At 49.0% G+C, this 23405-nt stretch overlaps 1 protein-coding gene across 2 annotated transcripts in view; it reads left to right on the forward strand.

Annotated features, from left to right (window-relative positions):
• Positions 1-23405, forward strand: part of ANXA11 (annexin A11) — a 42252-nt gene that overhangs the window by 1302 nt on the left and 17545 nt on the right. The window lies entirely within an intron of this gene.

The raw sequence follows: 23405 nt of genomic DNA on the forward strand, positions 1-23405 counted from the left end.
AGGCACTCTCCTTGCCACAAGGTTCTCCCTGACAGGAGAGACCAGGTGAGGTTGCAGGGCCGTATGTTGCCCCCGGCATGGGATGCACACTACTTTGGGCATCTCTTCCAAATCTCGCCTCTTACCAGTCTCTGTGCCTTTGTTTCCTTATCTTTAACGTGGGGGTAATAATAATACCTGGAGCTTCCCTGGTGGCTCAGTGGTAAAGAATCTGCCTGCCAGTGCAGGAGACGCAGGTTCTATCCCTGGGTCAGGAAGATCCCCGGGAGAAGGAAATGGCTACCTACTCCAGTATTCTTGCCTTGGAAATCCCGTGGACGGAGGAGCCTGGCGGGCTGCAGTCCAAGAGGTCACAAAGAGCCAAACACGACTTAGCGACTAAATGACGACAGCAACAATAATAATACCTACCTCCCAGGGTTGTTGTGAGCATTAAATAAATTAATATACTTAATAACCATACAGCTCAGTCACTGATCTGAATAGGTGGTGACCATGCTCCTGTGTCCCAGATAGACGTAAAGCTTACAGCAGGGCCTGACACATTAGTATTCATCTGTAAGAGTCAGTAATAACAATATTTATTACTCCCTTCATGCAGCTGAAGGTCAGCCTAGTTGAATTGCTCTTCTCCTGACCTGTTCCTCTGTCTTCGCTCATGCTGTTCTGCCCTCCTTCCCCCAGTTCTGCCTGTTACTCATCGCCCTTCTAGGAGCCATCCAGGTACCTGGAGCAGGAAGGGGCAAGACATGTGGTCAGCCCACACAGCCCTCTTCCACTCCTTTAACATCGCTTCTCAGTATTCGCCGTGCAGTAGTGATTGTACAGCCAACATCGCTCTGCCCTGTCCTCTGTGTCTGGAGGGTGGGTGGTGTTTCTCACTCGTGTCTTGGTCTCACAGCATCCAGAAAGGACCTTGCCTGATGTTGGTACTCAGCAGATGTTAGCTAAGTGAAGAGACAGGCCAAGGATATTTGACCTTGGAAGCTGAATTGGGATAGGCAAAAAAAAGAAAAAGTGGGAAGAGTGAGATGGAATTGAGTTCAGACTGAGAGGTGGGCATAGGAACTGGCAGAGAGGTCAAGAGGAAGTCCCCGTGGACTCCTTTATGTTATCAGGTCCAGGGTTGTTGTCAGGGCTTGTCCTGGATCGCGGCACCTAGAAGGCTACGATTGATTAGTGATGCCTTGGCCATGTGATTTGGGGAGGATGGGTAGCTTGGGGTGGTAGGAATGAGAGTTGAGCCAGAATAGGTGAGTGTGGGATTTTCCTGGGTATTCACTGCAAAAAAAACAACAACAACAACAACAAAAAAAACTGGTGTGAGCAGGAGGTGAATGTAGAAACCAAATCTGTGCTGAGTGCTGGATCTTCAGAGAACCGAGGGCCTTTCTGGATCTCACTGTCTTTCCTGCTCTTTCCTCCCTCTTTTCAGCTGCTGTCTTTTCCCCCTTGAGCAGTTCCTAGCACTTGTCCCGTGGTGGGCACTGGAGGAAGATTCTGTGTGTAGGTGTATTTCACAATCTCAGCTAAGTGAACGGATTCAGGTTTCTCTGGATTTTTCTCAACAGCACCTTGTGAGCCCATGGCCTGTAGAACATGAGGAAATCTGAGGGATACCTAGACAGGAAAGGTCTTAGGAGAAATGGAGAAACTGAAATGTCTTTGTTGGGAATTCGCATTTTTAAAAGCAGTTGTTGAAATTCAACGGAGCTTTCTAATAACGCTGAAACCATACCACAGGAGGCCTGCTGACCCTGACCCCGGGACCCCGTGAAATAAGGTCAGATGTCATGTGGTGGTTTGGGAGGATCTTGACAGTGTGGCGTGAATAGTGACTCAAACCACAGCTGACTTTGCTCCTGATGTGAGAAAGTAACAGGGGGGCAATGGAGGGGTGAGGAGGCAGAGGTCCCATCTGTGCTGGGTATCCTGGGACAAGCCACATAGCCACACAGGGTCCAGTGTTCTGGGTAGTAAAATGGTTGTTTGCAGAATCTGGTGAGAAGATGTTTGCAAAAGGGGCTTGAGATCAGTTAGGGGGTGGCGATGGCAGTGTTGATATCTTGGGTTGCTGCAAGGAATCTTGAAGCTGGGGTTGGAGTGTGTGGGTGGTAGGTAGCTGACTCCTGGTTCTGTGATTTGAGTTCTAGTCTTCCAGGGGCTTGTGGTCCTGAAGGTGCCACTGCCTTAGCAGGAAAAAGGGGGTGGAATGACTCCTGAAATTGAGAAGGGAAGTCAGGTGCCTGGAGCCTCTTACACCTGTAGCATGGGCAGAGACTGGCTTGGAGGACAGTGAGTGAGGGACGAAGAGAAACTCAGAGCTGATGACAGGGAGGTGGAGGTTAAGCCTGGGGATGGCATCCTTGAGGAAAAGGATGTGTCTGTGAGGGGGCTGGTGACAGCCGACTGAGCTTGCTGTGTTCACCTAAAAGGTCATGGCTATTTTAGGAAGCTTGTGACAAGGATGTTGCTGTTGAACTCATAGTTAGTGAGTACCCACTGTTTGCCTAGCCCTGTACTGTGACCACAAAAGCAGAGGCCACCCCCACCCACCCTAGGTCGTCCCTGGCTGTTTTGTAGTACAGATGTAAATTAATTTATTCAACCTTTCCCTTATTGCTGGGTATGGAGGCTATTGACTATTTTTATAGTTTGAAACAGTGTTGGAGTAAATAGTCTGTGCGTGGTCAGTCGCTTCGGTTGTGTCCCACTCTTTGCAGCCCTATGGACTGTAGCCCGCTAGGCTCCTCTGTCTATGGAATTCTTCAGACAAGAATACTGGAGTGGATTGCCATGCCCTCCTCCAGGGGATCTTCCTGACCCAGAGATCAAACCTGGGTCTCCTGCATTGCAGGCGAATTCTTTACCACTGAGCCACCGGTAGGAATCTTTATAAGGAAGAGTTAACACTTTATAATATTAAGTCTTCCAAATCAAGGACAGATTACAGGCCTTGTGATATAGAATGTCTTCATTAGATACTAAGAATAGGATTCTAATTGGATATGCTGGAGGTATATATCTCATAAAATATGTTATATAATTTGGAAATTATTTGTAAATATTTTTTTAAAAATTCTACTTTTTTGGTCATTAATTTCAACCTTTACTGTTACTCATGTCTTCTTACTTTTTGCTTATTTCATTGCTCTAGTTTTCATGTCTAAATTGGTTCATTTATTTTTAGTTTTTTAATTTAAAAATTATGTAGAGCTCAGCATTTTCTTCTGAGTACCAGTCTAGCCAGTGGGCCTTTATATGAAATGCTCATCTTTCCATTGCTTCCTAGTACTCTGTAGATCAGTTCTGATCCAAGGACTTTTTAGAAGGCAGGATCTTTAATTTCTGCGGCAGTTTTGGGGCAGTCTGATCATATTTTAATGTTGGCTGCTAGTTCTCTTGGCTTCCTCGGTGGCTCAGCTGCCAATGCAGGGAGATGCGAGAGATGCATGTTTAATCCCTGGATCGGGAAGATTCCCTGTATGAAATGGCAGCCTGCTCTAGTATTCTTCCCTGGAAAATTCCATGGACAGAGTAGCCTGGCGGGCCGCAGTCCATGGGTTGACGCAACTGAGCATACAGATACAGTTCTGTTGCGGGAAGGTGCTTGGCAGAATCTCTTGTGGGACTGTATTAAGATTTTCTTTGTGGCCAGCTACATGATCAACCTGAAGAACTTTCCTGACACATATTCTCTGTGGCACACAGACATCAGATATTTCTGTGATCTTGAGGGTGCCCTCTGCATCCTTGCTTATTGAATCTTTTTTTTTTGAGTGAAACTCGACTTACATTTGCTCTGGATTTGTGAATTTGGCGTGCGTGTCTGGTGTATACAGCTTTTCAAGCTCATTTTTGTGGATTGTACCTTGTGTCATTCGTTACGTATTCTGTACCTTTGGCCTTAAATTCCATATTATCTATTTTAGGAGCATATATTGTCAGTAATCTGGGAGAATTCCTTTGTAGTCCTGAAATTAGTAATTAAATGCATTTTATAGGACAGTAAGTAAAAGGCTCAGAAATTTGGAAGCAAGCCTCAGTCAGGCAGGGGGTACGCCACACCCTTTAGTTCCCACTGAGGCTTATGCAGAGTAGGCAGTGATCAGGCTCTGCCTGCTTCTTAGACTCATGACGACTGTGAGCTCCCCCTTCTTGTCTGTCCCAGTGGCCCCCACGATAGCCAGGTTTTAGGAGGGGTGGATAAAAGGAGGTCAGTTCGCAAAACCCAGGAGAGGACCTCTGACTTTGCGGTTGGTTCCTCCCCTATCCCATAGGTCCAAGTAGATGGCTCTCACTCACAGTTATATTTCCTTCCTCATCTACAGCAGCAAAACAGACTCTCTGTTCCCCAAGGGATATGACAAAATAGTACACAAAAATGTCCCAAGACCAAATGTCAGCTATTAAGGCTTGGGCCCCAAGTTTTACAATCTTTTCTGTGCTTGTGTTTTAAGTCATGTAAACTATTTCATGGAACTAGAATGGCCTAAGCCTTGTTGTACCATGAAATCCTAGTGAGTAGTTTTCCAAGTCCTGTGTTTCCAGATAAAGGCAAATGGCTGAGAAGTGGCTGGAAAAAACCCTCAGTCTGCAGAGGCAGGGTTATTGGAAAGTTCTCAACATGGTTTTAATATTAATATTTCCACTTCTGGTTTTTCTCCGTGCTCACCTAATATGTCTTTGCCTTAATTTTCAACTTTTCTTTAAAGTGTTTCTCTTGTAATCAGCACATGACTGGGGTTCAGGGGAGATGGCAGGAGGCAGTGATAATAACAACAAACCGAACTTGGTCATTTCTGTCTTTGGTAGAGAATTCGGACCGTTTGCATGCCAGGAGGTCTTGATTGTATTTCTTGCCTCTTGTTGTCTGTTTATTATTTATTACACTTGGATGTTGTTTCTTTCCTACTTCCTGCTCTCTTGGTTGAGTTTCTCCTTGTTCCTCTTCTTCACCCACCTGCATCAGGATTCAGGTTTGGCCATGATTTAAGAGGAGTTTCTCTCTCCCTCTATCTCCAGAAATTGGAGTCCAGAGTTAATAAGTGCCTGTTCTGTGAGGTTGTCCAGGCACCAGACTCCTTAGGCACAGTTGCTCCTGGCGTTCTTCAGGGCTTTAGTTCTCAAACTTGAGCACATTTATGGATAATCTGGAAGGTTTGTTAAAACACAGATTCCTGGGCCTCATCCCTGAAGGGTCTGATTTAGGGGGTCTGTGGTGAGGCCCGAGGAATTTCCTTTCTAACGGCACTCAGGTTGTGCTGATGCGGCCGGTCTGGGGACCATAGTGCTGCTCTGGCTTCCCTTACCTGCTGGCCCAGGACAGCTGACTTCCTGACAGAGTCCTGCCTTGCTGCCAGGGAAGCTCGGAAGCGTAGTCCTAATTTGGGGCTGCCATGTGCCAGGCTACTGGTAAGTGTTCTGTTATGGAAGTGAGATGGGCAGATGGTTGAGGGGGGACAACCAGAAGTTTCTGGAACACTACCCACTGCTGTCCTCAGTCTGAAACCACTACTGTGCTTGTCGGTTTTGCCATTTTCTAAGCCAGCCTTCCTCTGGTTGGGAAATAAGAATGGGGTCTTATGACAGTGGCAGGCCGGCAGGCAGTGCAGAGGAGGGCAGCGGCTGAGCCAGTGGGCTGGTGACTAAGCAGGCTCCTGCTTTGCTGATGCTCTGAGGGTTATCACTGCTTCCAGGCCATTCCCAGTGGTCGGATTTGGCAGCCATGCATTCTGCATGTGGAACCACCTTAGAGGCCCTAGTGATGTGGGGGCAGGTGTCCCTCCAAGACCCAACTTTGGGATAGAGAGTATCTTAACTGTGCTTTCTTCTCCTGACTGACCTGCCTCAACTCCAGGTGTGACACATTAGTAACTTATTTCTGGGAAAGCGTGGGGACAGAGGCCATTTGAACCGTGAGCTGAGTTAGACTGATGGTCAGTGCAGCTCCTGATACCCCAGAAAGATCAAAACAAGTGGCTGCCAATGCCTGCTCTCTGCTCTTGTTAACTCGTAGGCAAGAACCTGGGGAGAAGCAGTGCCACAGAGGCTTCCCTGGGCAGAGGACAGTTTCTCTGTGACTTGATGACATGGGACTTTATTTGTAGGCAGCAGGGTCACCTTCTCATTCTGTCTTTCCCAGGATAGGCTTCACATTTCCAAGTCCATTCTCCAACCCAGGAAGGTGGAGTAGAACCCAGCAGCGTGAGTGGAGGGGAGCCAGCTTGGGCCTGGGTGCATTGGCCTGGAGGTCAAGAAACATGAGTTGAGTCTCTGCCCCGCCCCAGCCAATGGTGAGAGCCCAGGCAGGCTTTGCTCTCCAGGCCTTGGCTCCCACCTAAGTAAAATAAGCCAGTGGAGTCAAAGGGTCTCCTGAAGGTCCCTTCCAGCTCTGATGTTGTAGGATTCCTGTGTAATCCCAAAGCTAGCACGCTGGAAACTGACTTTATTTCCCAGCGGTGTCTTTCTGAGCCTGCTTGCTCATGTTCAGCCTCTTGGTCAGGCCTGGACACTGGCCCGTGGCCACTCTCCTAGCTTGCTGTACCCGGAGCTCCTCCAGGTGGGGCCACCACAGGTGCCAGCCTCCGCGGGGGGCAGGGTGGGGGCAGAGTTGGAGGCACTGCTTGTCTAATGATTGACGTGTGCTCCAGCTATTCTTGATTCACGGGTGTGTGTGGGGGGGAGTTGAACGTCTTAACAGCACCTTCTGTGGGCTTTCTATTCAGTGCTTGGGAAAGGATGGTCTGGGTTGGTAGGGTGCTGCCTTGGGGCTCCCTTGATCGCTTCTGGGGCTTGATGACCTCATGACCCACACCTCGGAGGTGAGGCAGTGCCCCGGCAGAGTCAGGAATGTTCGACGCCTCTTACGTCACTCAAGGTCCGGCCTTGTCGTAGGAGGGAGAGACAGAATGTTTTAGATGAGTTCTCTCTGCCCCCAGAATTCTGGAGCCTCCATACCAAAGATGTCACTGGGACAGGTGCCACCAGGGTGTGAAGGAGGTATAATCAGGACCCACTGATGTCCTGTCAGGAACCTCGCAGTGCCCTGCCCGTGCTAACTGGTGCAGGAGGAGAGAAGAGGCCTGTCCTACAGCCGCGGCACCGACTCTCGCTGGGAGGCCTAGAAAAAATAATTCTGGCCCTGGCACACGTCAGGTGTGTGATCCTTGCTTGTCAAGAACCATCTCTGAGCCGTAGTCCTCTTGAGGTGATAATACCTATCTTGTAGGATCGTTGGTTAATGAGGGTTGGTTAATGAAGGTTAATGAGATGATACATGATGAAGTAATATGTGTTCCTCAAATAGGAAATGGCAGCCCACTCCAGTATTCTTGCCTGGAGAATCCCATGGACAGAGGAGCCTGGTGGGCTACAGTCCATAGGGTCGCATAGAATCAGATATGACTAAAGCGACTTAGGTACTGGAAAGAGGGGAGTATTATTAGAACACTAGAGGACGTAGAAAACATTTTAGGCCAAGTGGTGGTAAGTTCCAGAAAGAGAGGTGATTGTTGTGGGTGGAGAGATCAGTGTGGGTTTCCTGAAAGAAGCGGGCCTCCGTCTGGCTTAAAGGAAAAGCCAGAATTGACTTAGGTTTAAGGAGGGCAGACAGAGGAGTAAAGGACACAGGAGGACAGGCTAGGTAGAGAGATGACTGAGCAGAAGTTCTGAAGATGGAAAATGCTGAGGTATTGGCTTGACTGAGCTATGAACATGCATTTCCTGCTTTCTTGCCATCACATGGAGACCTCCAGGGACCTTCCATTTTCTTGTTGTGGTACAGCCCAGGGCTGCTTGGCAGGTCTTAGGGTTCCACCTGCACATCAGTCAGGCCCACCTGAGATCTAAAAGAGCATCACCTCCTCCACTGTGATCTGTAGGCTCTGGTGGGGATTTCTTTTCATTTTCTAGCTGAACAAGGCTGGCTGGGGACTCGGTCACCATTAGAAGAGCTGCCCTTGAGAAGTGCTATTTGAAGGAGAGGTTTCTGGGACTTCTAGGCAGGGTGGGGTGCTCCGCTATTTGGAGCTGAAATAGGTACTCTCTCAGGTCTTCGAGAGTTGAAGGGACCAGGCCTTTCCAAAGGCATTTGAACAGGCCCCAGGTCTGTAGAAGCCCCAGGGACTCTCTGCTGCCTTTTGATGTTTTGACTTGTCCTCCATCCCTCTCCCCCAGTTTGTTGTGAGAGGATCTGTGACTGACTTGCATATGAAGGTGAGGTGGGCCTAGCAGGGCCCTGGGTGAACATCCGTGCCTTTCATTACGAATACAGGTGCCTGCAGGGACAGCCCTGTGGGGACAGTGGGCAGCGGAGGCAGGCATCCCTGGATGAAGGAGCAGCTGCCGAAGCCCTAGCTGTGTGCCACCACGTGGGCTCCTGGTGTCCAGGCCTCCTCTTTTTCCATTTAAAACAAAATTTAAGTTGGAGAGACTCTTTTGCAGCCCCGCCCCTTTCCTCCCCACAACAAAATTAATCTTTGTGAACTACAGAACCTCCAAAGAGCCCCAGGTCTTGGGCAGCACAAGTTGACTACCATGCATCCCTTGCGGGCTCACTCATTTCACAGATGAGGGAGAGGTGCCCAGGGGAGCCTTGGGTTTGCCAGGGCCCATCAGAGAGAAGTGGGTTTCCTAAACACATATCCTTTCTGCTTCCAAAGAGCCCTTTCCTGATTCTCAACCTTAATCTCCATTCTGCCTGGGAGTGGCTCTTAAAACACTTGGTGAGTGTTTTCCTGTGACTATCAGCTACAGGAGAAGGCAATGGCACCCCTCTCCAATACTCTTGCCTGGAAAATCCCATAGATGGAGGAGCCTTGTAGGCTGCAGTCTGTGGGGTTGCTAGGAGTCAGACGTGACTGAGTGACTTCACTTTCACTTTTCACTTTCACTCATTGGAGAAGGAAATGGCAACCCACTCCAGTGTGGGTTGCCTGGAGAATCCCAGGGACGGGGGAGCCGGGTGGGCTGTCGTCTATGGGGTAACACTGAGTCGGACACGACTGAAGCGACTTAGCAGCAGCAGCAGCTCCAGCTAGAGGGAAAGCCTAGTGTAGGCCAGAGCTCTGTTTTTTTAACACCTGTTCTCAGGGGAGTCTGGCCCCAGCGTTGGGTGCCTCTTTGAGCCCAGAGGTGAAATCATTGTGAAACTAATGAAACGTAGGGCTTCCCTGGTGGCTCAGACAGTAAAGAATCTGCCTGCAGTACAGGAGACCTTGATTCCATTCCTGGGTAGGGAAGATCCCCTGGAGAAGGGAATGGCTACCCATTCCAGTATCCTTGCCTGGAGAATTCCGTGGACAGAGGAGCCTGCTGGGCATACAGTCCTTAGTTGAAGTCTCCCAACCCCCACACCCTAGTCATTTGCATGTGGTCTCTCCAAGGCTGTGGGAGAGGCCCTTGCAGTGAATTTACTAAGTCATATAGTTTTGTAGAATTTGCAAAAAAAAGCATCCTGTTTCTGGCATCTTAAAAAGGGCCCCTAAAATTATATAGGCTTCAGGCTCCATAAAACCTTGCCTCCCCAACTAGAGATGCTGTGAAAAGTCAGCAACTGGTTGCGGTCCTGCCTTTTGGACAGTGGGCCCTGGCTTGGAGGCAGGAGTGGAAGGGTCCTGAACCAGCCCTGGGAGGGTCTTGCTGTGTCACCTCGCCCCGTCACTTCCCCTCTCTGGTTGTCAGTTTCTGCATTTGTGAAATAGGAGCCAAGGTGGGGTGGGCAGGAATGAACTGAGTCATCTCTAGGCTGAATGAGCTCTGGTATTCCAGTTGCTCGGTCCCGGCTGGTTGGGTGTGTTCACCTACAACACCCACCCAAGCATCACACTACCCACATTTTCCCTCCCAGGAGCATTTGCATTGCTGGCTGGGTGTGTCTGGCTGGCCATACAGAACCTCCTCACAAGCCCCAGGTCTCACCATGGTGACTGTTGCTGATAATACAAGCAAGCAAAGCTTTATTGACTGAGTTCTTATTCCCAGACATGTAGGAGATGCATGTACCTGGGCCTTCCCTTCTTGGTGGAATGGTTTTTCTTGTGGTCTTGGGGTTTATTGCATCTTCTGCTGAGTGAGTTCAAACTGTGCACTGATCTCTTATACAGAGGGAGCCTTTTCAAAGAGCATACCATGGAAGGATCTGGAGGGAAGGAGAGAAGTAGTGGTCTCCGTATGAACTTGCTTTCTATTGCTGCTGTAGCAAAATATCCATATTTAGGGGCTTAATATCACAGTGCCTTTTTTTTTTTAATAACCATTTTTAGCTGTCTGTCTGGTTGTTTTAAGTTGTTGTTGTTCAGTCACTAAGTCATGTCTGACTCTTTGTGACTCTTTCATAGACCCCATAGACTGCAGCACACCAGGCTTCTCTGTCTTTCACTGTCTCCCAGATCTTGCTCCAATTCATGTCCACTGAGTGGGTGATGCAATCCGACTATCTCATCCTCTGTCTTGACCTTTTCCTTCTGCCTTCAGTCTTTCCCAGCATCAGAGTCTTTTCCAGTGAGTCGGCTCTTTGCATTAAGTGGCCGGAGTATTGGAGCTTTAGCCATAGTCCTTCCAGTGAATATTCAGGGTTGATTTCCTTTCGGGTTGACTGGTTTAAAGTTGCAGTGCAAGGGACTCTCAAGAGTCATCTCCAGCACCGCGTTATTGTACAACCATCACCACCGTCCGTCTCCAAAACTTTTCATCTTCCCGAACAAACTCTCTCCCCGTTAAACATTAACCCCCAATCCACTCTCCCCTCAGCTCCTGGCATCACTGCTTCTCTTTGTCTCTGAATCAGACTACTCTGCTTACCTCGCTTCAGTTGAGCATGAGGACTCAGTCTCTTCAGTTGTGTCCAGCTCTGTGACCCGGTGGTCTGTAGCCCTCCCATCTCCTCTGCCCGTGGGATTTCCCAGGCAAGAATACTGGAGGGGTTGCCATTTCTTTCTCCGGGGGGGTCTTCCCAACCCAGGGATTGAACCTGTGTCTCTTGCATCTCCTGCATTGGCAGGTGGAGTCTTTACCGCTGGTGCCACCTGGGAAGCCCCTCACATAAGTAGAATCATAGAATATCTTTTGTGACTGGTTTATTTCATTCAGCATAGTAACCTCAAGATTCACCCATATTCTAGCATGTGTCAGAATTCCCTTCCTTTTTAAGGCAAAATACTCTTTTGTTATGTATACACCGCATATCGTTTATCCATTCATCTGTTGATGGACATTTGGGTTATTTCCACTTGTTGACTGTTGTGAATAACAACTGCTGTGAACATGGGAACACTGGTGGACAAATGTGTTTGAGTCCTGCTTTCAGTTCTTTGGGGTGCATTTATGGAGTGGAATGGCTAGGTCATGTGTTTAATTTTTGAGGTGCTGCCCTCCTGTTTGCCTCTGCGACGGCCCCATTTTAGCACTGCCTTCTGTTGTACGGTTTTGTCTCACGGGTCTCCTGGTGTTTGTTGGCAGGATTATGTCTCCTTTGGAAGCTCTGGAGGAGGATCTACTTCCTTGTCTTTTCCAGCTTCTAGAGACCATCTGCATCCTTTGACTTCTGGCACCCTTCCTGGGAGGATGGAATCCCTCTCAAGCTTCTCATCTCTTTCTTTTCATCCTTACCATAGCTAGGAAAGGACTCATAGGCCCGCCTGGATAATCTATAGTATGTTCCCCATCTCAGGGTTTGTAGCCTTGATCACATCTGCAAATTCCTTTGTCGTTTAGGGCAACATAGTCACAGATTCTGGGGGTCAGGATGCTGACTCTTTGTTGGGGATATTTTTGACAGACCTAATCCAGAAACTTCATGGTGCCTTGATCATGGGCTTTGAAAAGCACTCCTTTCTTTCCCTTCCCAGCTTTGTCTTGAACCATCTGAGACCGTAACGATTGGTTAGATACTCCCCTTGCTGTGTGGGCTGGACACCTAGCAGACACTACATAAGTTGGGATGTCTGTTCAGGATCTTTGATGACCCTTTCGGGGGGAAAGGGTCTCCAGACTTCAGAGCCTGTGCTCTTTGGCCACTTGGAAGGGTACAACCCAGGCTGAATTGGTGACAGAGCACAGAAAACGGTCCCTATTTTACAAGTCTTCCCTGTTCTCACTTCATTCAGTCCTCACAGTAACACCAAAGTAGGTCGGCAGGTCATATTTACAGTAACACCAAAGTAGGTCGGCAGGTCATATTTCTGCAGATAGAAGTTCAGAGAAGTTAAGTTGTTCTGGAAATGTCACACAGCATATGGTGAAGTTAGGACCTAGACCCTAGCTACCAAGCTACTGCTTCTTAGGAAGTAAGTTAAGATTAACTGAGCACCTACTGTATGCTAATAAGTACATGGTGGATAGCTTCATATGCCTCTGTCAGTGGATCAGACCCTCACGGCCGCATAGTAAGATGAATGTACCTTCCCCGGTTTTAAGGAGAAAGGCTCAAGGTCGCGGTGCGTGCTGAGCTCACAGCCAGCAAGCGTTAGAGCTGCTGTCATTGGGCCATGCTTTCACCCGGTTGCCCAGCAGCAGTGTTAGAAGATGGCATCAGGGCTGGTGGGCCACGGGTAAGGTTCACATGACAGAGCTGAGAAGTCTCTTACGACGGTCCTGTGATGTTTGTGGCTCGATAGGGGAGTGTGGGTTGTGCACAGATGGAAGAGAGAGTAATTGGAGGTGGTACAAGAATCTGCGGAGGACCTGGGGTTGAATGTTACGAGACCCAGTGTTGGTGATGCTTAGGCTGCGTGACCTGCATGAGCTGTCCAGCCTCCCTTTCCCCACCAAGACCAAGGCGGGGTTCAGAGAAGGAGCTCCCCAAGTGCCCTTCCAGCTGAGCTGCTGGTTTTGTTGTGCAGACAGTACCCTCCACAGAGCTTGGAGGGTGCACCCCTGTGGGCCCCGGTGGTTCTAGAGGAACAACTCTTGGGTTGGACTTTGCAGGAAATGGAGGGGCTTGAGAGCTAAGTCGGGGACAGCAAGGAGGCTTTCTTTACTCTCAGAGTTGTGCTTGTTAAATCAGCTGATCCTGAGGAGCCCGTTCTGATCAGGCGGTGTAATTGCAAGCAGCTTCCGCATGCGGAAGTGGTGAAATTGACAGATACAGGCCTGCCTCCCCAGCCCCAGAGGCACTTAGAAACAAACCTCCGTTTCCCTTTGGGGGAGGGGTAATTTCCTAATAAGGTCCTTGCCACACCTTGGACTTAAGTTGGTGGGGGTGGGGGGGATTTTCTGTCACTGCCTTTGTGACAGAAAATTGTGTCCGTCAGAAGAACCTTGGTGACTCCAGGGACCTCAGCCTGATCTCCTGTCACAGCCTGGATGTCTGCCAGATATTGACACCATATCTGGATTCATCTGCTTCCTCTGTGGCCACTTTTCATTCCTCAGAAATCCTGAATCAGGGTTGGCATTTGACTAAGTGTTGGTGCTTCCAGAAGCCTGTTTAGTGTGGGCATCTGTCAAAAGGGGCCCTTGCCATGAACTGAAGAGATGCAGGTTGGCCAGGGCTGTGCTGGGCAGAGGGTGGCAGAGAGGCTGCCTGCGAGGCTGTGTCTGCCTGCGAGGCTGTGTCTGCCTGCAGGTGCCTTTCCGTGGAGGCGTCTGCTCCTGCCTCGCTCCCTCTTTCTCAGTTCCCAGGACATGGTCTGGGAAGGTCCTAAGAGCAGAAAAAATGGTTTCTGTCAGGGCCGAGCCCAGAGTGGGCATACAGGCAGCAGGCTCCTAGGTACTGGTAGGGCTGAAGCTTTGTGCAGACTGAGGCTCTGCTTCTGCCAGTCACTCCTCCCGGGGCAGGTTTCTTCTTAAGTTCTTTTCAGAGGTGCTTCCTCCTCCATCACCTCCACCCCTGGCCCCTGTGTGCCTGAATGCGTGTGTGCTAAGTCGCTTCAGTCGTGTCCGACTCTTTGCAGCCCTATGGACTGTAGCCTGCCAGGTTCCTTTGTCCATGGGATTCTCCTTGTTGCCATGCCCTCCTCCAGGGGATCTTGCTGACCCAGGGATCGAACCTGCCTCTTTTATGTCTCCTGCATTGGCAGATGGGTTCCTTAGCACTAGCATCACCTGGGAGGCTCCACGCCCCTCACCCCCAGCTTTTTTCATGGAGTTTGGACCAAGCCCCTGGGCACCTCGGCCTAAGGCAGGAATAGAAAGAAAACATTGCCAGTTTCCTGTTGGTGGTTTCTGAGGGAGATTGGAAAATCCAATACAGCCATCCCCACCCAGGGTCTGCTGCTAGGGGCTGGGCTTGGAGTGGAGAAGGAACCAGCAGACTTTACTCTCCACGCCGCCCCCCCGCCCTCTGCCCTTCACACTGTCCTGACTCTCCAAGCTCTTGTGTTCCACCGCATGCCCTCCCTGCCCCCACATCTCTCATCCTGAGTATTATCCAGTGGTCTAGGGTCCTCCGGGACCCTCTAATCTAACCTGCTGTTTTAGGGAAACTGATATAGTGAGAGGTTAGATGACATATAGGGCTTTCCTGGTAGCTCAGCTGGTAAAGAATCCGCCTGCCATGCAGGAGACCTGGGTTAGATCCCTGGGTTGGAAAGATCTGGAGGAGGGAACGGTTACCCACACCAGTATTCTGGCCTGGAGAATTCTGTGGACTATAGGGAGTCGCAAAGAGTCGGACATGACTGAGTGACTAGAACTTTTTGGGGGCTTCCCTGGTAGCTCAGCTGGTAAAGAATCTGCCTATAATGCAGGAAACCCTATTCGATTCCTGGGTCAGGAATATCCAGTGGAGAAGGGATAGACTACCTACTCCAGTATTCTTGGGCTTTCGTGGTGGCTCAGCTGGTAAGGAATCCACCTGCAATGCGCGAGACCTGGGTTCAATCCCTGGTTTGGGAAGACCCCCTGGAGAACGGCTACACACTCCAGTATTCTGGCCTGAAGAATTCCATGGGGTCTGTATAGTCCATGGGGTCGCAAAGAGTCAGACACGACTGAGCAACTTTCACGATGATATAATGAGAACATATTTGATATTAAGCTGTTATTATCTGCACTTTACAGATGTGGAAAAATGAGGCCCAGAGTATTAAATAGCCTGCCCAAGACCGCACATCCCAGTGCAGCAGAGCTGGGATTTGAACTTGGGCCACCTGGCGTCAGAGTTCATGTTCCTCCCACCACCCTAGACTGCCTTTAGTGAAATACCTGAGATCGCAGTAAAGCCTAGGGTCCTGCTTCCTGATTCTGTTCTGTGTCATCAACCAGTGTTTTTAAAGTTTCAGTCTTTGAAATAGTAGTTTCTGGGGCTGGTGGGCCCTTGAGGAAGTGCACTGTAGGGGTGAAATCCTGAACTTTGGGGCTTGGCTGCCTGGGTTTGAATCCTGGCTCTTCATTTACTAGCCATAACCTTGGGCAAGCTGTGTAATCTCTCCACACCTCAGTTTGCTTATCTCTAATACAGAGATCATGATCTTAGTGTTATATGTCTTAGGGAGTTGTTGTAAAGTTCAGTTTCATATTTAGCACTTAACAGAGGGCCTAGTACATAATGAGTATTTGATAAATGTTAACTATTATTGTTGTCTAGTAAGTTTGGGAAATTGAGGGGTAAAGTTAAGCAGGCATCTGTTAGAGAACTTCTCAGAGTCTTTAATCCGCTATCAAAAATGAGCACTTTCCTGGAAGAGGATGTAGTAGGCAGCAGTTTTCAAAGTTTTTGGACAGCTAGCCTCTTTTTTTAAGTGGGTACCTGGTAAATTCCCACTCGTGAGACGTAAGTTGGTGTCGGGGAATGCAGTTGAGGGAGCACTGAGCTCTGTATCATGCTCCCTGTTTCTGCTTGGCTGGGCTGAGCTGGAGATGCACCAGGCTAGATCTGAGTGAAACTTGGAGGGCTTGTGTGTGGTAGAGCTTGGCTGTACCAGGCTTCTCTCCCCTCCTCCCTCTAGGTATGGGTGGAGGCCTGTGGTGTGAGCTGAGGCACCTGAAGGTTTCTGGAACCTCCTGGCCATGAGGAGTGACCTTGGCTGACCCCAGTTCAAAGCAGTTACTGCACTGTCTTCCTTTTGCCCTTGGAGGAGAGAGAGATCTTAAAGTAGGTCATTAATGGCAAGACCGATTGGGACCACCAAACAAACCAGCCCAGCCCAGGTGGCAGTGGTCACAGGTTTTGTAACACAGCCCTGTTTTGGGAAGGCAGGGAGGCTCTGCTCTCTCTCAGGAAGGTGGAGTTCCGCCTTGGACCCTCTCCCATGTGTTTGTGACTTGAGTAAGCTGGGTCCCTGGCATGTTTTAGCTGCAAAACCAAGGTGGTTGGAAACTGTTGGAAACTGCAAATTTCTTTCCAGTATAGATATTTTGGGAGCCTCTAAGTCTAGGATTGGGGTGAAAACCTGAAGAGGCATCACCTTCAGAAGTTGTAAAGTCCAACTAGGAAGAGCCCTGAGAGGTGAAGCCACCGGTCACACCCAAGGTGTGCGGAGGTGAGGGCCTAGCTCCAGGTCACTGGTTGGGGCCCTTTTCCGTGTGAGATTCTTTGAACTGAACTACCGTAACTAGTCTTGCTTTGGGCCCCTTGTGCACCCTGCTCTGGGTCGTTGCCTCCCAGCTGTGTGTGGTGGTCAGGAGCTGTTCAGACCAGCTCAGGGCTGGCTAACTGTTCATCTTCCCAACAGCCAGGTACAGGAAGTAGGCCAGGGAGGCATGTGGTTGACTAATTACACCAGAGCCTGCCCAAACCTAGCTTTGAACTGGAGCGAGAGTCTGTTGATAGACAAATTTCTTTCTTGTTTTTAAAAAATTCTACATCTCTCTCTATAAATATGAACATATAAAAACTATATATACACATGTATGTATTGGCATTTTGTGTGTGTGTGTGAAATTGAATTTTACTTTGGAAGCCGCTCAGTGGTGACCTTTGGTTAGGGGATTAGAGGGGAGAGTGAATTTTGCTTTTCTCTTTGTGCCTTTCTGTTCTGTTTGAATTTCCATACAATGGGTTTATATTCGTTTTATTTTTTTTAAATAATTATTTACTTATTTATGGCTGTGCTGGGTCTTTGTTGCTACCCGGACTCTTCTCTAGCTTCGGCAAATGGAGGCTAATCTGCGGTTGCGGTGCGTGGGCTTCTCATCGCGGTGGTCTCCTTTGGGTGTGGAGCACAGGCTCTAGAGCGCGCAGGCTTCAGCAGCTGTGGCATGTGGCTCCGTGGCTGCAGTTTCCGGGCTCTAGAGCACAGGCTCAGTAGCTGTAGCACTCAGGTTTAGTTGTTCCACCGCATGTGGGGTCTTCCCGGATCAGGGACCCAACCCATGTCTTCTGCATTGGCAGGAGGAACAATAGGATTCTTCACCACTGAGCCACGAGGGGAGCCCTATTTCTAATTTCTAAGTGTAATTTAATTTACGGAGCAGCTTTAGGCTCACAGCATCACCTCGCCCACTATCAGTATCTCATATCAGAGTTAGAGTTGATGACCCTGTATTGACATACCATTATCGCCCAAAGTCCATGGTTTATTGCTAGCATTCACTCTTAGTGTTGTACATTCTGTGGGTTTTGACAATATATCCACTGTTTTAGTACCATACAGAATGGCTTAACTGTCTTAAAAATCCTTGGTGCTCTGCCTGTTCATGCCTTCCTTTCACTAACTCCTGGTAATCACTGATTTTTTAACTTCTCCATAGTTTTACTTCTTTCAGAATAATGTACGGTTGGAATTGTGCAGGACATAACCGTTTCAGGCTGGCTTTTTTTCTCTTAGTAATATGCATTTAAGGTTCCTCCTTGTCTCTTCATGGCTTGACAGCTCATTTCCTTTACTGCTGAATAATATTCCACGGTCTGGATGTACCACCGTTTATCCGTTCACCTTCTGAAGGCATTTTGGTTGCTTCCAAGTTTTGGCGGTTATGAAGAAAGCGGCTGCGAATATCCACGTACAGGCTTTTGTGTGCACATATATTTTCAGCCCCTTTGGGTGAATAGCGTGGAGTGCTATTGCTAGACCGTAAGCCGAGAGAACGTTTAGCTTGTAAGAAACTGCCAAAGTGCCTTCCAAAGTGGCTGTACCATTTTGCATTTCCAGCGGCAGTGAAGGAGTTTCTGTTGCTTCACACCCTCATCAGCATTCGGTGTCATCGGTGTTTTGCATTTAGGCCATCCAAATAGGTGTGTGGTAGTATTTCATTGTTTTTTTAATTTGTAATTCCCTAAGGCTGTATGATGTTGAGCCTCTTTTTCGTATTTTTTTTTTTTTTTTTTGCCATGTTTATGTATTTTTGGGGATTGTATCTGTTCAGATCTTTTGCCCATTTTTTAATTGAGTTTTCTTACTTTTTAAAAAAACTTGAAGTATAGTTGATTTACAATGTTGTGTTAGTTTCAGATATACATACTGTTGAGTTTTTAAGAATTGTTTTTATGTTTTGGATAACAGTCCTTTATCAAATGTGTCTTTTTAAACGTTTCCTCCCATTCTGTGGTTTGTCTTCTCTTCCTTTGATTTTTAAAAAGAAACCAGCAGGGATCATCTGGACTGTGTGGCGTAAGCTCTACATTTAAGTTTTTGCATAAAAACAGATTGAAGATTTAACATTAATGAACTAACACACAAATAAATACTCTAGCCCCGAGACTGGGAAGGGGTCATCCCAACAAAGCATGCGCTCTAGTCCAGGCCCTGTTGGTTTGCTGCTGGGCATTGGGCGGGAGGTCTCACAGCATGTGACTTCTGGACCAGGAAGAGCTCCAGGTTTCTGCCTCCTCTCAGTGTTAGCCTGCTGCAACCCTGGCCCTCTGGGGAGGACACTGCATGATCCTTGTGCCAGGCATGCATGGCCCTGCCACCATCCTTTTTCCTAACATATGTCTCCATCTCTCACTCTTGAGGTGGGGGAATGATGACTAGGTCAGGGTAGTGAGATACCTCTCGTTCTGGGTTATTTTGCCTCTTCTCCCAATACAGTGTTTCTAGATTGCTGTGTTTGAGGACTCCGGGTGCCTACTCTTGTGGAATCCTTGAAATGTAATGGTATTCTTGTGTACATGTACACAGTTTTAGGGAACAAGCCACTTTATAGGCCTGGAGAAGCCCCCTGTGTACCTGCTGTTTGCTTTCAACATTCACCAAGTAAGCTGAGGCTTGGTCTCAAGGGACCCTGGGATGCTCAGATCTTGCTGTTTATCCTCAGAGTTTACTTACCGCTGGGAATAAAGACTAGATAGAATAAACTAGAAAGTGTCCAAGTACCTTAAAGAAAAAAGCGTTTCCTAGATTGTGGACTGCAGAATCAATTACGTCAGAATCCCTGGAGATGGGGATAGGGTGCTTGTTTATATTTCACATTCCCAGGACCATCCCAGATTGAAGTGCCCAGAATGACTGGGGCCAAGGCCTAGGCATTTTTAGCAAGCTGTCCAGGTGATTCTCATGCATGAGAAAGCAGTGCTACAGAAACTGGTCCAGAGTCAAGCAGCATCAGCATTTTGGGGCCAGTTCCCAAACCCACCCTGCAGAGACTGTGGGGCCAGAACCTGACAGTCTGGGTTAAAACAGTCCAGCAGGTGATTGTTTTGCAGCCTGAAGCATGAGAAGCCCTAGTTTAGCCAGAGAGGGCCACAGCTGGATGAAATTGGGTGCACAGCTGCAGGTAGATGGTCCCAGTGAGGAAGGAAGGGAAGGGTGGTATTTGTGCTGCATCTTGAGAGGCAGTACTTGAGGTTGAAAGTTCCCCAGAGGCTGGTGTCTAGGAACTGGATTAGTCCCGGAAGAGGCCAGCTGCCTGTGGCACCTGGAGGCCCTCTCCAATGAGTCCCAAGACAGAGTGCCCTGATGAGAGCCGGCACAGAACAGGGATGTGCCTGGCCTGTCAGAATCCCGGCCTGTCCACTCTGTGAAGCATCCCACTCAGGCACCTTTTTTCTTTGTTAAAGGGCAGAAGTAGGAGGAAGGCATTGGTCAGCATGGAAGGTGTGATATTTGTAGTTCCCAAGAGAAAGCAGATCTGCAGGATTATAATCACTGTATTACCTTCTGTTGTGCAGAGTGAGGGTTGGACAGAGTGGAGGGGAAGGTGAAGGCCCCCCCACCCCACTATGCCCTGCCCAAACTCCCCTCTGAGTCGCATATGGTACCCCGGGTGCTAGACTAACTTTGCCGAGGGCAGTGGACCCTGATGGTGACCTCTTGAGAAAAAGTGGAGGCTAGAGTATGTAAAGCCTGGGCCATAAAAATTTCATAATTGTCACAAAAAGAGGGGGGCTTCCCTGGTGGCTCAGTAGTAAAGAATCCACCTGCCAGTCAAGAGACATGGGTGGAATCCCTAATCCTGGAGGATCCCACATGCCTTGGAGCAACAAAGCCCATGCACCACAGCTATTGAGCCTATGCTCTGGAGCCTGGAAGCTGCTGACTGCTAAGCCCACGTGTGCAGCTGTTGAAGCCCGAGCGCCCTGCAGCCCGTGCTCCACAACGAGAGAAGCCAGTGCAACAAGAAGCCCACACACTGCAGCTGGAGAGTAGCTTCCGCTGGCCACGACTGGAGAAAAGCCTGCGCGGCAACAAAAGCCCAACGACCAAAAATAAATAAGTAAAATTATTTTTAAAAGGTGAGGGGAAGACTGTAGATGTTGGGAGTCTTAAGAGTTGCCTGCTGATCTAGGACATGTCGTCGTTGGGAAGGGGCGAGTCAGGGCACTGGGAATGAGGATTGGGCCCCCGAAGGTCTCGACCCGGGCTCTCTGGCTGCCTTTGCTTTTCTCATGGAGGTTCCTAGACAGATAAACTGGAGCGCTGTAGGCGGGTGGGGGATGGGGAGAGATGTGTTACATCTTTATTTGACAGAGGCCCTCTTCCTGCTGTCGTGAACTAGATGAGGAAACAGGTGTAGATCGGGCTGTGGTAGAGTTAGGTGGTCCAGTAACTGATTGAGTGGTCCTGGGTGGGGAGGGGTTGGCGGCGACAGTGTAGGAGCGCCTTTTCAGTGTCACTCACTGGGAAGAGCGCAAATGCCGTTTTTTCCCAACCAGTGAATATAAAAGAAAGCTGAGAGAGAGTGCTAAGATGCCTGATACCGGCCCGGGTTGCAGGAGATCTTGTAGGCAGGAGCAACAGGTAGAATGGGGGGGAAATTCAACAGGAGTCAGCACCCTGTCTCCATTGTCCAGAACATGCAAGTGTTACCAGTGCAGGGAGGCTGGGGAGCTACTGCCGTGGGCTCTCCACACCATACCTGGAGCCTTTGCTTCCCAGGGAGCTCTGTGAACGAGAAGGGAGTGGGCCACAGGCATGGAACTGCCTCAGGCAGCAAATGGTGGGAAGCAAATGAGACTGTTCTTTCAGAAGAGGGGAAGACTGGAGGTGGGCTTTTGGGGAGAGGGGAAGCCAGGGGGCACGGGAGGAAGCGCTGTTCCTTGGATGTGGGATTAGACCTGGCCTGTGGGACCCTCCAGGGTCTGGGAATGAGCACCATCTCCCTGTGAGTGGCTGGGGCTGGCCTGCGGCCCGGCCCAGGCAGGAACCCTAGCAGTCCTTCCAGGTCCAAGTTCTGTGGTGTGTTTATGTAATAATCCTAAGCCCAGGCTCAGAGCCGGGCTGCCTTGCACTGAATGGACCCTGTGTGAGTTATTCGAATCTTGGAAGAACAGCCACAACCTCAAGTGAGCTCAGAAAGCCCTACCTGAATTGGGTCTTTTTTAAAGTTGTTTTTTTAATAGGCACACATGCATGTGGCAAGAAATGCAAATATAAACAGTGAATTTCATTTCTATTCCAGTTTTCCCCTCCAGAGGCCATCAGTGTTACCCAGTTTCTTGTTTAACATTCCAGGGATTGTAGGGTGTGTGTGTGTGTGTTCAGCACTAAATTTGTACATTTTCTTTTTTTAAAGTTAGCGTACGCACAGTACTACACCTTGATTAATAATGGCGATCATTTCAAATCGCCACTCATAGAGCTGGCTAATTCTGAAGTGTATAATATAATATATAGATACATGAATGTAATATACAGAGTATCCCTTGTATGGATCCGTTGTGATTTATTTAACTAGCCTCTTGCAGGTGGGTATTTAGGGATTCCTTCCTGTTGTCATAGTAAATGTCACAGTTAAGTGCATCTGGGAAATAGGTTTCCAGTAGAGTTTCTGAGTCAAAGACTGTGTCATTTTTAATTTCAACATCTCTGTTTTTACTCGGCGAGCCTCACCATGTTAGTGAGCATGAACGTCTAGTGTTCCTTTTCTGTCGTAGTTTGCATCATTTGAGTTTCTCTAAAGGTTATTGGTCTTTTTCTTACCATAAAACGTTTTTCCTGAGTTTGTCTTTTCTCTTGTCTTTATGTTATTTTCCTTATTTCGGTCTTACACAGAAGCTTAATTTTATCTTTGGGGATAAGGGCTACTTCTGAAGTCTGAAGCTTAGGTCTGGCTGACATTTTACTTTGAAGTGGGGAACAGGGCAGTATCCTGCTCCTCCGTTTTGTTTTCCCATCGTGCTGTGGGTGAGGCCGCCAGGCTCATTCCTCTGGGAGGTGGTCTCCAGGGAGAAAGGTGTCACGAACAGGACTGCAGCTCCTCTGGTTTTCAGACGGGCGGCTCCTCTTTATTCCACGAGGAGGTTCCTGGCCCATCCATCAGTTCAGATCCCCAGGGTGTTGCCTCACCAGCGAGGCCTCAGGGTTCTGGCACAGGGGTCAGACTGAAAGCAGCGCACTGGGGACCTTAGTCGCCACATTGCAGCGTGCTTGGGAGGAGGTCTTTGGCCCACACCACGGGTCGCCGATTCTTGCTCTCTGCAAGGTCACTAGGCCACCATCTGGCCTCCCATTGCAGTCACCCGTGGACCCACTGACCCAAATAAATTACCAAGCCCAGAGGGCTGAGAACCAGACTCGTGGGGACCAGTGGCACCTTAAGGAAGCCCTTCATCTTCCTTAAACAGCGTGCGCAGTTCTCCAGTGCAGCCGGGAAGGGCGGCCCAGAATTTTGTAGGTAGATAATGGTGTCTGGGGGAGAAGGCAATGGCAACCCACTCCATTACTCTTGCCTGGCAAATCCCATGACAGAGTAGCCTGGTAGGCTGCAGTCCATGGGGTCACTAGGAGTCGGACACTACTGAGCGACTTCCCTTTCACTTTTCACTTTCATGCACTGGAGAAGGAAATGGCAACCCACTCCAGTGTTCTTGCCTAGAGAATCCCAGGAACGGGGGAGCCTGGTGGGCTGCTGTCTATGGGGTCGCACAGAGTTGGACACGACTGAAGTGACTCAGCAGTAGCAATGGTGTCTAGAGAGGTGTTTCTCAGAGTTCCTGGACCAGTAACATCACCTGGGAACTAGTTAGAAATACGAATTCTGGCTCTACTGACTCAAACCCTGCGGATGGAGCCCAGCAGTGTGTTTAACAAGCTCTCCAGGTGGGTTCTGACACACACTGCAGTTTGAGAACTAGCTTGGGG

The sequence above is a fragment of the Bos taurus genome, chromosome 28, assembly GCF_002263795.3.
Source record: "Bos taurus isolate L1 Dominette 01449 registration number 42190680 breed Hereford chromosome 28, ARS-UCD2.0, whole genome shotgun sequence".
Lineage (NCBI taxonomy): Eukaryota > Metazoa > Chordata > Mammalia > Artiodactyla > Bovidae > Bos > Bos taurus.